The sequence below is a fragment of the Sarcophilus harrisii genome, chromosome 1, assembly GCF_902635505.1.
Source record: "Sarcophilus harrisii chromosome 1, mSarHar1.11, whole genome shotgun sequence".
NCBI lineage: Eukaryota > Metazoa > Chordata > Mammalia > Dasyuromorphia > Dasyuridae > Sarcophilus > Sarcophilus harrisii.
The window spans coordinates 601,614,083-601,630,832 of NC_045426.1; positions in this window are offsets into that span (position 1 = coordinate 601,614,083).

Here is a 16,750-nt window from a genome sequence, read left to right on the forward strand (position 1 = left end):
GTTAAAACTTCCTTATTGCAAAAGATAATAAGGCTGGTAAAGAATCATGGCTGAAATGTGAGGAGTTTTATATTTATTTACTAGGAATATAAAATATATTACCATAGTAGGCAGTAAAGCACAATCTGAAAAAGATCTCCAAATGTATCAGATGGATTCTTGGTGAGATATTTTTTGAAAAGACATGGAAAAGAGTTGCCTAAAATACACAAGTATAACTGAGCAGCTTGAGCATTGTTAAAGCAAATAACCTTATCATTAAGATCACAAATATATTGAAATATTAAATATTGAAACTCTATCACTGGGTACATGCTATATGTTTCTATATCCAAACTCATAGACCAGAAGAAATCAAAGAGGAAAATATTTCCATTTGTCAACTTAGGTGGAATGATTTAGCCATATACAAGTTATAGATATCCAGAATATTTCTTGAGAAATTGGGTCAATCTCATTAATATTTCAACTCAAAATTTATACATGCTGCAAAAGATATTAGAGAATTTGATATAAATTTAATTCAAAACAACCATCCAATTTATCAAATATTCATTAAATACCTACTATGTGCTAGGTGCTAGGGTTGAAGATACAAACCAATCCTTCTTTTCAAGGAGTATACATTTCACCAAGAGACATAATAGGTATATAATCAAATAAAGACAGAATGAGAAAGCAAAAGACATTAACAACTGGGCAGAGCAAGGAAGTTTTCATGGATGCTTCAAGTTATTGTTAAAGCAAGACAAAGAGTCTTAAAAGTACATATTAGGAGAGAGTATGTTCCAGTAACTCTACTGAATGTCTAATTAGATTCTGTTATTCAGTGAATTAATAATCCATTCTATTTTTTGTTAACTATGAATTTGATGAATATGCTATCTATTCCTTTCTCCAAGTCATTTGTAAAAATGTTAAAATTTGTAAATATGTTATGTTTGACAGTATCAAGCATAGATCCTTAAGAACTTTAGCTGGACACTTCTTTCCAAATCATCCTTAAATCTTTAATGTCTAATGTAGAGATCCTTAACTTTTTATCCAACTTTGGATCTAGTCATTCATCCAACATGTAATCCATTTAGCTATGGATTATTGTCTAGACTACATTACTAAAAGAATGATACTTATGAAATAGAATATATTTTATATATTCTGAGTAGTACTTTGCTTTTTAAAATCTAGGTAAACCATATCAATAACATTCCCTTGAATTATTAATTTAGTAACCCTGGACAAAAATTAAATAAGTTTAATCTGGCATGACCTTTCTTTAATGAAGCCTGTTTACTCTCAGTACTCATTACTACCATGTAAATGTACTAAATGTATTCATTAATAATAATATAAACATATCTTAAATAAATCTATCAATCATCAAGTATTCAGTAAGTACTTGCTAAGTGCGAAGAATGTGCAAAATACATAAAATAAATAATTTTAAAGAAAAACTGCCTGGATATCTTAGAATCAGAGGGCAAAATAGAAATTGAAAGAATCTACTGATAGAAAACACAAAATGAAAACTCCCAGGAATGGTATAGCCAAATTCTAGATCTACTGGGTTAAGGAAAAATATTGTGAGGTATAGAAAGAAACAATTAATGGAATCATAGTCAGGATCACACAAAATTTAACAGTTTCCAAATTAAAGAAGCAGAGATCTTGGAATATGATATTTTAGAAGGCAAAAGAGTTAAGATTACAACCAAAAATAGCTTATACAGCAAAATTGAGTATAATCCTCCAGGGAGAAATATATATTTTTGATGAAATAGAGGATTTTCAGGCATTTCTCATGAAAAGATCAGAGCTGAATAGAAAATTCAACATTCAAACAGAAAATTCAAGAGAAGTATAAGAAAGTAAATATGAAAAAGTAAGCAGAAGGGGCTCAATGAAGTTAAACTGATTTTATTTCATATGAGATGATGCTTATAACTCTTAAAACCTTTATCATTATTAAGAAAATTAGAAGAAGACTACATAGTCAGAGGACACAGGTGAATCAACTATGTTTAGTTGATTTTTAAAATAAAAAAAAATGTAGGGGTATAATGGGCTGAAACTGAGTTGATGCACTGAGGTCCAAGCATTTAAGGATAATTACCAATTGGAAATATTCTATTAACATATGCTTGGAGAAAGAATGACCCTGCCCAGCTGTGCTGGCTTGATCTGTTGGCCTATAGAGGAGAGATTAGAGGGTGAAGTAGGACAAGCGAGTGTGACTCCAGGTGGTAGAAGAAAGAGGAGATTCCTATGTCTACTTTCTCTCCTCTCCCTTTGACAAAGAATAAAGATCAAGGACTTTTGCTCATCCTGGCTCCGGCTGATTCTAACGTATCCAGAGGTGCTAACGCAGTCTTCACATTTGGAGCTCAAAAGTGGGGACAGGGGCCCTACTTTCACTGAAGAAATCCCCAGTGACCAGGAAATTGGGGGAGTATTTTAACAAACAAAAAGGGAACTTACTTTGTTAAGGGCTAAACTAGTAACCTTTTCTGGTTGAAATGGGGCAGATGTTAGGAAAAGATTCTCCTCCATCCCCAGCCCCACTCCCACCCCCACACCCTTCCGAAAGGGGTGCTATAGAAAGCATGCTTAATTTGGTCAAGGGACTTGGCTTAATTATAACTTGGGAACAGATCGCTGGACTCTTGGGTACATTAGAACACATATCCTCTTGATTCTTAGAAGAAGAAATTTTGCCAGATAATGGAAGCTGATAGGACAGCAATGATAAATGTCCTCGTTTAATTTCTAATGAAGCATTCTATATATACAACATAATATAGTTGGCCTTAAAGAATCCTGCAAGTAATAGAAAAAAGAAAAGTTTGAGGAACAGCCAGATGAGGAAATGTGAGGAAAAAGAGGAAGGCAAAGAATAGTTTAATGACCATATCACCTGAGGGCATTAGAAGTTAGTTGAGGTTCAAGGTGTGGTGATTTTCCTTCTCACCAGGCAGCTTCAACCCTACCTGCCTACGGAGCCGATAACTGACACAACCCCATCAACTCCATCTTCCAGGATGGGGGAAGGAGGAGTGGCAGTGATGCCACTAGCACCTTCCCCCAGCAACCACCCCCTTCCTATGAGCAGATTGCAAAAGGCAGTACTTAAGGTCACAGAGGAAGAGAAGGATATAGTTGAGTTGAAACTACAAATATATCCTGTGATTCAACAGTTTAACTCTTCAGGTCAAGAAAGTAGAAAATACACTCCTTTTGATATAGAAATCCTCAAAGACCTGAAAAAGGCTTGATCTCTTTCTGGGGCTACATCAGCTTATGTTAAGATGTTATTACAGAATTTGGCTTATGAAATTTTAACCCCCAGTGACTGGAAATCTATAGCAAGGGTATGCTTAGAACTTGGACAAAACTTGTTGTGGCTTTCTGAATATAGTGGACTCTGTAGGATACAAGCCCAACAAAATAGACAAAGTGGAGTTAATACTTAAATCACCTGTGACCAACTAACAGGTGTAAGTTCTTATGCAGACATTTCAGTACAGATTAAATACTCCATAGCAGCATATGAGCAAATTGCTGCTCTGCTATCAAAGCATGGGCTTCTCTCCACAATAAAAACGAGAAGGGTGAGGCCTTCACAAAAATTGCACAAGGACCAAATGAACCCTTTGCTGATTTTGTGGGACATTTGCAGACAGGTATCATACAAACTAATGATGAAAATACAGTAACAGTCATTTTGATAAGGCAACTAGCTAAAGAAAATGCTAAAGAGGTTTGTAGAAGAATTATACTAGGACTACACAAGGATGCTCCTTTAGATGAGATTATAAGATGCTGTGCCACAGTGGGTACAAATGCCTTTTATAGCCAGGCTATGATACAGACTTCCCAAGATCCCAACATGGGAAGGCAAGGTCCCTTCTGGTAAGGGACTTCCAGAGATACTCATCAATGCTTTCATTGTGGTAAAGTATCTGAAAGCTCAATGTTGGAATAGAAACAGAATGAGAAAACAATATGGGAGAACAAGACCCAATACCCCATGTCCAAAATGAAACAGAGGCTTCCATTGGGCCTCAGAATGTAGACTGATTCAGGGAAACGGGATGAGGGGCCCAGTGCCAGGGCCACAGTCAAAATACACTTGGGGCATGATGGCAACCAATGGTATACCCAAAGAGTGCCTAGAAGTCCAGTACTCAGACATGACCAATCAGTTAGGAAGTCATCTGATGGGAGAAAGGGATTACACAATCAATCAGCCAGGAAGGAACCTGATGGGAGAAAGGGATTACAATTGGGGAGAATAGAGTTGTACACAGCTGAGACAACTGAGATACTTCCTGGAGAAATGAAATCTATTTCTCTCTAGCCTATGGATTCCTTGCCTCCAGGCACAGTAGGCTTGACCATTTCACCTTCTGAGAGTACGTACAAAACAGTGTCCATACCTACACTGATGTGGGAAACTGGGGGAATGTGTAGATAATATCGCAGTCACTAATACAAGTAGACAATATATGACTTAACACCTAGGAGAAGTAGTAGCATCAGGTTTACTAATACAGACTCCTAATAAGCAATCTGGTGATAGTCACCCAGATTCTGACTCCAAGCAACAAAATCCAGGAATATACTGGACAGCAGCTGTGACAGCTGACCGAACTATGCTCACTATCTATATAAATGGCATACCATTAGAAGGATTTGGTAGACACTGGTGCAGATCGTACAGTCATTAGAGGTGCCAACTGGCCCAGTCACTGGCCAAAGATTAAGGAAGACATCTACCTGTCTGGTATAGGAGGATCAACAGCAGCTGAAGTTAGTGCTACCCCTTTGAGATGGACTTTTGAAGGCAAAACAGGAGTTTTTATCCTTTTATAGTTGAAAAACCCCCATCAATCTGTGGAGAAGAGACATTTTACAACAATTAGGGTTAAAAATTAGTACTTCAGTTTTTTTAGGCAGGGCTGCTGTTGAAGGCCTTCCAACACTTTCACCTGTCCTATCCAATAGAAAACTGATACGCCAGGGTAGATAGAACAGTGGCCCTTAGGTAGCAATAAAATTCAGGCCTTATTAGATATAGTACAGAAGCAACTTGACCAAAGGTACTTACAACCTTCTCTAAGTCCTTGGAATTCTCCAGTATTTGTTGTAAGAAAGAAATCTGGAAAATGGAGGATGTTGAGTGATTTAAGTAAGGTAAATGAGCAGATGGAAACTATGGGAACTCTTCAACCTGGACTTCTATCTCCTACTCAATTGCCTAGAGAATGGCCTCTTTGGGTTATAGACATTAAGGATTGTTTCTATTCTATCCCTCTAGATAAGGAGGATATGAAAAGATTTGCCTTTTCAATGCCCAGTGTTAACTTAGCTGAGCCCTATAAAAGATATGAATGGACAGTTTTGCCACAGGGAATGAAAAACAGCCCTACTATGTGTCAAATGTATGTTGCTGCTCCTCTTACTCCACTAAGAAAAGCATTTCCTAAAGTAATGTTATTACATTACATGGATGATATATCGGGATGTGCACCTGAGGAACAAATGTTAGAAGCATGTCTACAAAAGACCATAGAAACACTAAGGAACTATAAATTGTTCATAGCTCCAGAAAAAATTCAAAGACATGCTCCTTTTCAATATTTAGGATATGAAGTATACCTGAAGGTGCTTACAGTACAAAAACTTTCCTTAAGAACATAGAAGCCAACACCTTAAATGACTTTCAGAAATTGATAGGAGATATCCAATGGATGTGTCCAGTGTTAGGCTTGACTACCTATCAATTGCAACCATTATATGACATTTTAAGGGTAAGCAGGGCTTTAAACTCACCATATCAGCTTATAAAAGAAGCTCAAGAGGCTTTGAGAGAAGTTGAACTGGCTTTATCCAATGTGGTTGAAAGAGTCACTCAAAAACCCTTGGAGCTTTTGCTACACAAGAGGCACCCACAGCAGTCCGTCATCAAGGAGACAGTGTGATAGGGTGGGTGAACCTCCCGGCACAACCAGAACAAAGCCTTATTCATTACCCAGTGCTTGTGGCTAGAATTTTATTAAAGGTCATTAAGCAAGCAGTACAATTATCTGGGATGAGACCTGACAAGATACAGAGTTTTTATACTAATACACAAATTAATGTGTGCTGTGAAACCTTCCCAGAGTGGCAAATTTTATCAACCATGGCTCCAAATTTTACACACGGGTCTCCATTAAAGATAACCAGACTATTACATAATTGGCAATGGATTTTTGAAGAAAAGGTTTCTAAAGTTCCTCTTAAAGGACCAACTATATTTACAGATGTATCCAAACATAATATTTGTGCTGTATACTCTTGTGACTTAACTATAAAGAGAGTAGTCAGAACTCCTTTTCAGTCCACTCAGCAGAATGAAGTGTATGCAATCATTCTAGTTCTTACTTATTATCCAGAAGATATAAATATAATATCTGATCCAGCCTATTCAGTAAGTGTGGTACAAAGAATTGCCACAGCCCAAATAAAATTTGTAGCCTCTAATATACATCAGTTCTTTAAGGAACTTCAAGAGCAAGTGAGAAAGCATCCAGGTAAGATTTATATCTTCCATGTCCACTCTCATAGTGGACTTCCAGGTCCTATTTTTATGGTAATTTAAAGGCAGATAGTCTTCTAATTATGTTGGCCAATACTCCTTTATTTCAAGAATCCCAGGAATCTCATTCTAAATGTAAAGCTCAAGGTTGCTCGAGCTTTACATTTACCCTTTGGAATAACGAGAGAGGAAGCCAGGAGCATAGTAAAAGTCTGTACAGCTTGCCTTCCTTTCCATGATCCTACACTGCCTCCAGGGAAGAACCCTCGTGGTTTGAGCCCCAATGAAATTTGGCAAATGGATATGACCCATTATAAATCCTTTGGTCGCCTGTCTTTTATCCATGTTGTGGTAGACACCTTTTCAGAATACACTTTTGCAATACCAGCAGCAAAAGAGATAGCCCGAGTGGTCACTGAATTCCTTATCCAAGCATTTGCAATTATGGGTGTGCCACAAGCAATAAAAACAGATAATGGATCTGCATACTTCTAAACATTTTGCACACTTTTGTGCACAGTATAAGATTTTATACACTACTGGCATACCCTTTAATCCTCAAGGACAGGCAATAGTAGAGAGGAGAATAGTACAGAGACATTAAGACACTCCTCCAAAAACAAAATAAAGGGGGAGCCACAGGTAACCCTAGATAACTTCTAAATTTAGCTCTTTATACTATTAACTTCTTGATTTTTGACAAAGATGCACTGGCTCCAGCAGACAGGTTTTATAACCCACTGGAAAGTCAATGTCCAGTGTGAGCAGCTCCACTATCTTTAGATAATCACCAGGTGATGTGGAGAGACCCAGAAAGTGTTGAATGGAAGGGACCAGAAAGGTCAACTGCTTGGGGAAGAGGGTTTGCTTGTATCTCTACAGGTGGAGAAGGAATCAGATGGGTGCCAATGAGCCGTATTCACCTTGTCCATCGGAGAGAGACAGAGCAGACTCTTGAAACAAAGGAGAAGACCCAAGAAACATCGGGTGGTTCCATTGCTGACTGTGCCTACCCCTGAATGAGTTTATGGCATTTGACTCATGGACATCAAAAATTGTTGGACTTCAAAACCCTCAGGAATCATTGGATTCTCTGAGACATAAAAAGACTGTTGTAGGACTTGAAAGCTCTCAGGTATCACTTGATTTTCTGAGAAGTGCTAAGACTGTTGCAGGACTACAAAATCAGATGCATGCCAAGAAGCCATATTCACCTTGTCCATTGGAGAGAGACAAAGAAAATGAAGGAGAAGACCCAAGAAACATTGGGTGGTTACATCACTGACTGTGCCCACCACTGAAATAGCATGGCAATTATGGCAACTGACTCATGGACATCAAAAATTGTTAATGAGACTGATGCAGGACTTTAAAACCCTCAGGAATCATTGGATTCCCTGAGACATGATGAGATTGTTGCAGGACTTCAAAACCCTCAGGAATTATTGGATTCCCTAATACATAATGACTGTTGAAGGACTTCAAAAACTTGTGGGGATCATTGGATTCCCTGACATGTGAAGCAATGGACTATGGATTGGTTTTGGACTATCTCTTGGCTGTTGAAAAAGGTATATGTGTGACTGTTGTTTACATACTCTCCTTCTAGGACTTCTGGAAATCTTTTACAATACCATGTTGATTCATATTGTTTGTTATATCACTACTTGCATGTAGAATTCATGTTTGTTACACCACATCAAGCCTGCACTGACTGTGGGGAGAGTCATCACTAATATAGCTTGTGCGTTATTGCTATGTGCTTGTTTGTGCATATCTGTTTCTAATAAGACCCTTCAGCCCAGAAACCTGCTAGCAATCCCCACTTCTCTTTGGAGCTTTTCATCTCCCTTCCTGCAATGTCAGGGAAGGTGGGATCATCTCCTTTTTAGTGCTCTCACCTTCCTTCCTGAAAAGTCGGGGAGGAGTGTGATCACCACTCCTTGGGGGCTCTCACCTCCTAGAGAAGTCAGGGATGGCATAGCCATCTGTGTTCTAAAACAAAAGAAAGTGGGAGATATAATGGGCTGAAACTGAGTTGATGCACTGAAGTCCCAAGCACTTAAGGCTAATTATCAATTGGACAATACTGTATTAGCATATGCTTGGAGAATGCCCACTGCTCTGTGATGGCTCGATCTGTTGGCCTATAGAGATACTTGGAGGAGGGATTAGAGGGTGGAGTAGGACAAGAGAGTGTGACTCCAGGTGGTAGAAGAAAGAGGAGATTCCTATGTTCACTCTCTCCTCTCCCTTCAACAAAGAATAAAGATCAAGGACTTCTGCTTATCCTGACTCTGGCTGATTCTAAAGTATCCAGAGTGCTAATGAGGTCTTCACATTGGGGTGTGAAAAATATTCACTAAGAGAAATCAAAAACAGGCAGAATAAAGCAAATTTTCTCACAAAAAGAAGCATATAAAAAAAAAGCTTTTATAGTACAGGGGAAAATGTAGGAATAGTTGGCAAGGCTTGAATTTCACTTTTATTAGAATTGGCTTAAAAAACAAAGATACACACACACACACACACACACACACACAGAGTTGTATTCAGAAATCTATCTTATTCAATAGAGAGTTAGTAGACAAAGGGGTGATTCAAGTTATCCTTAAAGTAAAACAAAGTCTTAAAAGTAAACATTAGGAGAGAGTACATTCCAGTAACTCTATTGAATGTCTAATTAGATTCTGTTATTCAGTGAATTAATAATCCATTCCAATTTTTTTGTTAGCTATGAATTTGATGAACATGCTATCTATTCCTTTCTCCAAGTCATTTGTAAAAATGTCAAAATTTGTAAATGTGTTATGTTTGACAGTATCAAGCATAGACCCTTAAGAACTTTAGCTGGACATTTCTTTCCAAATCATCCTTAAATCTTAACCCAGTTAGCCAGGCTCACAATCCAGGTGTCATATTCAACTCCTCCCTCTCACTCCTAAAACTCAATCTGTTACTAAGACTTGTTAATCATGCCTTGTAAAACTCTCCCTAATTATGTCCCCTCTCCTTTAACACTATCATCCTATAGATCAATTATCATCAATTAGAGAATGATTTTATTCTTATAAATTTGACACAGTTCTTCATGTGTTTTAGAAATGCAACCTTTATCAGAATCACTGATATTATGGGCCAGAACTTGAAAGAAGATGCTAAGTCACTGGAATTGATAGAGACAATGCTTATGTACTTAGTTCACACCTTTAAGAGAATTCACACTTTAGAGTTCACACCTTTAGAGAGCATATATAAGATAGGAGCCTCAACTAGGATTGACTTTGGGAAATTCAGACCCAGGATTCAGTCAAGGAGATTCACAAGTCAGAAGCCCACAAGCCCACTCTCGGAGGTGGAGTCAGAATGATTCCATATTCCACCTTTGTGCTGGCTGGAGGCTTTGGATTCAGAAAGAGCTAGAGGCTGAGGCTGGAAGAGACAAAGGACTAGCAGCAAGAGCTCTTGGAACCAAGGAGAGAGATAGGCCTCTTAAAAAGCTAACCAGGTTATTTTGAAGGAAACAATAAAGGATTTGGACTTTAACTCCTGGCTGAATTTGAGGTAATTATTACACTGAATTGAAAGGAAAGCTGCTCCCAGAAACTCTCCAAGAAATCTGTTCCCAAAGCACATTATATTTGAGAGAAGATAACATTACACACTGACTATTAAGATTTTTCCCCAGCTTTCTATTTCCCTTTTAATGTTGTTTCTATTGGATTTGTTTGTGCAAAACTTTTTAATGTAATCAAAGTGGTCCATTTTGCTTTTCATATTGTTCTCCAGTTCTTCTTTAGTTACAACTTCCTTCATTCTTCAAAGATCTGATAGTTAATTATCCCTTGTACTTCTAATTTATGATATCCTTTATGCCCAATTTATGCATCCATTTTGACCTTATTTTCATATGAATGTTAGATATAGGTGTATAGTTGACTTATTTTTTAGCAAATTTGTCATTTTTATTATGTTAGCTTGGCCTTGCTATGGACAATTGATATTTTCTCAGTTGTTTAGATCTTTTGTGTGTGTGTATATGAGAAGTATTTTGTACAAGTGTAATTTGTAAGTTCATATAGTTCTTGGATTTGTCTTGGCAGATAGATTCTTTTTCTATCTCTTGCTGATGAGCTTTTGTCTCTTGCTGATGATTTTTGTGTTATTTTTTTTTTCATTTCCTGCAACTTCCTAAAGCTGTGAATTGTTTCCAGTAGGTTTTTAAATGATTTTCTAGGATTTTCTAAGTGTATCAGCATATCATCTACAAAAAATGATAATTTTATTTCCTCATTGCCTATTCTAATTCCTTTCATTTCTTTTTCACTTCTTATTGCTAAAGCCTTTCTAATATAATGTTGAATAATAGTGGTATCAATGGGTATTCTTGCTTCACCCCTGATCTTATTGGAAATGCATCCAGCTTTTCTCCATTACAAATAATATTTGCTGTAGATTTTTGATACATACTGCTTATTCTTGTAAGGAAAGCTCCCTTTATCCCTTTATGCTCTATTTTTCAAATGTTTATTTTGCATGTATTGAGGTCATCATATGATCTTGGATGGTTTTGTTTTTGATATAGCTGATTATAGTAATAGTTTTCCTGATATGGAACCAGCCCTACATTACTGGTATAAATCTGACTTGGTCATAGTGTATTATTCTGCTGATAAAATGTTATAATCTCTTTGCTAATATTTTATTTTATTTTTTTTTTTTGCATCAGTATTCATTAGGGAAATTGGCCTATAATTTTCTTTCTCTGTTTTGTCCTTTCCTGTTTTAGGTACCAGTGACATATTTGCATCATAGAATGAATTTGCCAGTACTCTTTCTTTAGCTGTTTTTCCAAATAGTTTCCATAGTACTGGAATTAATTGTTCTTGAAATATTTGGTAGAATTTATTTGTGACTCCATCTTGCCTGAAGATTTTTTCTTAGAGAGTTCATTAATGACTTATTCAAATTCTTTTTTCTAAAATGGGACTATTTAAATATTTTATTCCCTCTTCTGTTAACCTGGGCAATTTATATTTTTGTAAATATTCATCCATTTCAGTTAGATTGTCAGATTGTATGGCAATACCGTTGGGCAAAATAGCTCTAATTATTGCATTAATTTATTTTTTTACTGGTAATAAGTTCACCCCTTTCATTTTTGATGCTGGCGATTTTTTTTCTTACCTTTTTCTAATCAAACTAAACAAAGGTTTATCTATTTTGTTAGTTTTTTTTTTCATAAAATCAACTCTTAGTTTTGTTTATTGCTTCAATAGTTTTCTTACTTTCTATTTTATTACTTTTTCCTTTGAGTTTCAAAATTTCTAATTTGTTATTTAATTGGGGGAGATTTAATTTGTTCTTTTTCTAGCTTTTTTAGTTTCATGCCTGATTCATTGATCTTCTCTTTCTCTATTTTATTTATGTAGCTATGTAGAATATAAAATTTCCCCTAAGAACTTTTTTGGCTGCATATCCTAGATTTTGATAGGTTGCCTCATTATTGTCATTTTCTTGAATGAAATTATGGATTGTTTCTCTAATTTATTCTTTGACCTACTCATTTTTTAGAATTAGGTTACTAAATTTCCAATTGGTTTTTAGTCTATCTTTCCCTGGCCTTTTATAGAATGTAATTTTTTATTGCATTGTGGTCTGAAAAGGAAGCATTTACTATTTCTGCCCTTTTGTATTTGATTGTGCAGTTTTTATGCCTGAATACATGGTCAATTTTTGTGTAGGTGCCATGTACTGCGATAAAAGTTGTATTCTTTTTTGTCCCTATTCAATTTTCTCCACAGGTTTAACATATTTAAGTTTTCTGTGATCCTATTAACCTCCCCAGTTTCTTTCTTGATTATTTTGTGGTTACATTTATCTGATTCTGAGAAGGGAAAGTTGAAGTCCCTCACTATAATTGTTTTGCTGTCTGTTTCTTTCTGTAACTGGCTTAAATTTTCTCTAGGAATTTGCTCACTCTACCACTTGGTGAATACACATTTAATATCATGACTACTTAATTATTTATGGTACCTTTATCAAGATGTACTTTCCGCCTTATCACTTTTAATTTGTTTTTACTTTTGCTTTATCTGAGATCAGAATTGCTACCCCTGTTTTTTTTTTTTTTTTACTTCAGCTGAAACATAACTTCTGTGTCTTCTTTTTACCTTTATTCTCTATGTGTCTCTCTGTGTCAAATATGTTTCTTTTAAGCAACATGGTGTAAAATTCTGTTGTTTTTTTTTAATGCAATCTGTTATTTGCTTCCATTTTATGGAAGAGTTCATCCCATTCATATTAACAGTTATGGGTACTAGCTCTGTATTTACCTTCATGCTAATTTCTCCCCTGTATATATTTTGGTTATCTGTCCTTAGTACTGTGCTTTTTTTTTACCCATCCCACTCACTACCTTACTCCACTCCTCTTCTCTTCCTAGTATTTTTTAAAGCCATTCCACCACTGCCTTAACTTCTATCAATACTTCTTCCCTTCTCTTACTTTTTTTTTCTAGTGTTTCTACCCTCCCTTCTATTCTGTCTCTCCCTTTTCTTTTCCTCTTTCTCCTCCTACTTTTTTAATAGGGTTAGACAAATTTCTATACACAATTTAATGGCTAAATTATTCCCTCTTAAAGCCAAAATTGATGAGGTAAAGCTTCAGACAATGCTCATTTCTCTCCTTTTTTCCCTGAATTGGAATAATTATTTTGCACCTCTTCATGTGAACTGATTTTCCCATTATACCTCCCTTTTCTCTTTTTTCCAGTACAGACTTTTTTCCATATCTTAACATCTTTTTGTTTGATGTCATCACAAGAGAGTCCATTCACAACCATACCCTCAGTCCATATGATGTCTTGCCTCTGCCCCAGTGACAGATATAGTACTCAAGAGTTATATATATTGTTTTCCCCTCTAGAGATATAAAGTTTAAACTTTAAATTCATATTTTTCCCTTTTTATGCTTCTCTTGAACCCTGTGTTTTTAGATTAAATCTGTTGTTTAGTTTAGTTTTTTTTCCAACAGAAATGATTAAAAATTTCTTACTTCATTGAATCTTCAAGGCCTCCCATGAAAAATGATGCTGAGTCTCTATGAGTAGTTCATTCTTGGTTGTAACCTTCTGGAATATGGTATTCCAGGCCCTCTTATCATTTATTGTGGAAACTTCCAGATTTTGGATAATCTTGACTGTTACTCCTCGATACTGGAATTGTGTTTGGTTTTTTTTCTGGCAGCTTGAAGTATTTTTTTTCTTAAGATTATTGTTCTTTCCAATAATATTTCTTGGAGGTTTCCTTGTGGGATCTCATTCTTTGGGTGATTGATGGATTCTTTCAATAACTATTTCACCTTGTAGCTCTAGTGTGTCAATGCAATTTTCCTTGATGATCTCTTAAAGAATGATATTGAGGCTCATTTTTTTTTTATCATGGTCTTAAGGTAGATCAATAGTTTTTAAATTGTATCTTTTAGAATCCTTACAAACAAAGTATTAACTTACTGGAATTGATAGAAACAATGCTTATGTACTTAAGTTTACATCTTTGAGAGTTCACACATTAGCTCACTCATTAGAGTTCACAAGTCTGGGAGATTCACAAGTTACACTCCCACAATCCCACTCTAAGAGAAGGAGTCAACCTTTGAGTTTACACCTCTAAAAGAGCATAAAAGGATGAGCCTCAGTGAGGAGAGTCGGTTGAGGAGATTGAGAAGCCGGGAGTTGAAGTTGAGCTAGAGGCAGAAGCTAGAAGAAATAAAGGACAAGCTGCAAGAGCTCTTGGAACCAAGGAGGGAAATAGGCCTCTAAGAAAACTAACCGGGCTATTTTAAAGGAGACAATAAAGGATTGAACTTTTAACAAGCTGGCTGCATTTGAAGTGATTATTACTTTGAACTGAAACTAAGGCTGCCTCCAGAAGCCCCTCAAGAAACCTGCACCCAGAGAACGATCATATTTTAGAAAAGAATACTACATGTATCTATTTCCAGGTTGGCTATTCTTGCAATGAGATATTTTACACTTTCTTCCTTTTTATCATTCTTTTTAGTTTATTTGAGTGATTCTTGATGTGTGTCATAGAGTCCTTCCTTTTCATTTGTCCAGTTCTAGTTTTTAATGACTGATTTTCTTCAGTAGGCTTTGGTATCTCTTTTTCCATTTGATTAATTCTACTTTTTAAGATGTTGTTTTCTTCAGTGAATTTTTCTTTGTATTTGGCAAATTGTTTTTTAAGGGTTTTTAAGGAATTGATTTTCAATGGATTTTTTTTGTATTTAACCAAATGTATTTTTAAGGAATTGTTTTCCTTTTCCAAGCTGTTGACTCACTCTTGTATATCTCTTGTTTATTTTCCCAATTTTTTTCTACCTCTTTCATTTGCTGTAGAGGGCCAGAACTCTGGAGAAGTATAATTGAAACAAGGATACTTACAACAAGGTATTAACTCAGTGGAATTGATGAGTTCTTTAGTATACATATACTTAGTATGGTGATGTAATAGTTCTCTAGTTCACACATACATAGTGTGCTGTAAGGATGTAATCATACCAAGATAGTTAAGGGCTGAGAGGATTGGAAATGAGACATTCCATGTTTGACCATCCTCCTGGTGGCTCTCCTGCCTCCTGCACTAAAATCAAGACTGGGTTAGACTGTGACAGACAGACTGTAAAGGAGACACTGTGAAGGAGACAATAAAGACTCTAGACTCTATTCCTGACCATTCTTGTGGTATCTTTCCTGTTGACCATCCAGACCAAGGCCCATCTGGAGGACCTCCAGAAATGTAGCCTGGACATTACCATTTTAAATCCTTTATGAACCCTTCCTTTATATTTGAGAGCAATTCATATCACTCTTTATTGCTCATGTGGGCATTTTGTCCTTAGCTGAGATGTTGTTTTGGTCTTTGCTGTCACCAGAGTAGCTTCCTAAGCTTAAGGTTCTTTTATTTTTCTTGCTCATTTTATTTCCTTTCCCCTCCCTATTTTTTTGTGAATTTTATGGTTGAGGTCTGCTCCTATTGTAGGGATTGCTTTCCTAATCTTCTTGGGCATCTCTGAGCCTTGGCTCAGCACAGGAACCCTTATATTTGGTGTGTTGCTCACAGAAAAGAATAGCCCTACCTCCTCTCACCCAACAACAGCCTGATTTTTCAGGCTGGCTATTTGTCTTTCAAAATGGGACTGGAGGATGCCCCACTTGTCTGCTCTGCTACTGAGTCAATACAGAGGGTCTCAGTTGCTGATCTGCTATGATTAAGACCTTCTCACTAACTTTCCTGGATACTATCTGAACTGGATTAAACACCACTTTCCCTTGGTGAAACTGACCTTTTTTGAAGTTCTTGTTTATCTGGAGAGTGGTTTCATTCTCTTGGACTCTGTTCAGAGGCTTGATTCCATGTGATTTTTCCAAGGAAACTGAGAAAACTAGAACAGATATCTGGCTTCACTCTGCCATCTTGGCTCTGCCCCCAAAATTTGTAGATAAAAGATTAATAAGGAGGTCTTTTAAATTTTATTTGCAGAATAGTTATTTTTCTTTAAACTGGGAAACCTCAAAAATATAATTGTGTAAATTTATTATTCATAGCTCTATTTTTTCCATAAATATACTTATCTTTCTATTATACTTCCTTTATGAAAATCTTATGTTACTTTAGAATACTCATTTTTTCCTAAAATGTTCACTGAGGAAAACACACAATACAAAAAAATGAAAAACATTTTTTGAGCTCTAATCCCCTTTAAAGTACCTTGACAAAGGAAGGCTAGCAGTTATCTTACATTGCACCCAATTTTGCAAAGAACAGTTTTTATAATCAATTATTTTAAATGATTATTACTATATGATTTGAAAAATTATGATCATATTTATTGAATCAAATATGTTTTGCTTCATCTACTTGTCATGGAAAATGATGATTTTATTATCTCAGTTAATTGATCAGAAACATTTTTACATATATGCGCATTTTCCATCAAATCATAAACAAATGGAAACATTTTTCCTGTCTTATTTATAATTCATCAAATATTGTATTAATAACTACAGGGAAAACTATGATTTCTCTTATTCCGTGAGGTTTATTTTTTTTACATTTAGCAATTCTATAAGCTATATATAATTATGACATATATGTTATATGATGTAGA